Here is a 1,032-nt window from a genome sequence, read left to right on the forward strand (position 1 = left end):
TGACTGTAGAGAGACACGGCTCTCTGACTTTGTCAGACTGAACTAAACCTACAAGCTCTCAAGATTCAACCAGTAAAACCAGAAAGAATCATTTATCCTCTGGACCATCCACATGTTTTATATTCAGTGGAATAAGTTCTTACATTTCAATTTTGATAGAGAGCTTTGTTTGAGTCTAAAAAATTTGTAAACAAAATTCAATTAAAATTTTCCTTTTGTGCTGAAAAGATTAAGAGAGGAAATGAAAAGAAACAAATGCTCCTGAAATGAAAGAGCTTTAAATTGTACTTACTTCCAAATTCCAGTCTGGTTCCTCCACCAAAAGTCCACCACAGTGATACAAACTGATTGAGCTGCCGTACAAAAACCTCTGACTGTAGAGAGACACGGCTCTCTGACTTTGGAACAAACAAACTCACCAAAATCATTCACTGTTTGTATCATTTTGTCAGCTGGTATGAAAACTGAAAATAACACAGAGCTACAAATATACATAATTTATAGTTTAATTTTGGAAATGTCAATTTTACATCTTTTTTAGGTAAAAATTCAATTTCAAAACAGAAAATAAAAAGCAACAACATGAAGAGTTCATACATATGAACTGCTGAATATTTCATACATGTAAAATTAAGTACACATTTCTAAATGATGCGGTGATAAACTGATTCATCCATTGATCAACTTTCAAAAATTGTTGTAAGTCAGAAAAAAGCTTCAGTGTTCTGGGAGAGTTTATCATCCTGACAGCAGAAATGTAATGATTTTTAAGTTTCACAGAAGTGTTTTCTCAAGACTGAGATGATAAATTATAAAAAGAAAGGTCTGCACACATAAAATATTTTAAAGAGAAACAATATCAGCAGTCAGTCCAGACATATTCCCAATCAATTACTTAATTAATTAACTGATCCCTGATAAACTCTCACTAAATGTTTGAAAAAAAAAGGAAACGTTTTGAAACAAGATGTATCTAGAAGAGTAAACCTAAATACACAACTTTGGAAAATATGGTGTGTACTAATCCTGTTC

General features: G+C 32.0%; 1 gene segment (V, D, J or C); it reads right to left on the reverse strand.

The window, feature by feature from the left end:
- Positions 1-339, reverse strand: part of LOC127533661 (Ig kappa-b4 chain C region-like) — a 52,072-nt gene extending 51,733 nt beyond the window's left edge. The window contains exon 1 of the C gene segment in view: positions 293-339.
- Between the last annotated feature and the right edge of the window lie 693 nt (positions 340-1,032).

The sequence above is a fragment of the Acanthochromis polyacanthus genome, chromosome 4, assembly GCF_021347895.1.
Source record: "Acanthochromis polyacanthus isolate Apoly-LR-REF ecotype Palm Island chromosome 4, KAUST_Apoly_ChrSc, whole genome shotgun sequence".
Lineage (NCBI taxonomy): Eukaryota > Metazoa > Chordata > Actinopteri > Pomacentridae > Acanthochromis > Acanthochromis polyacanthus.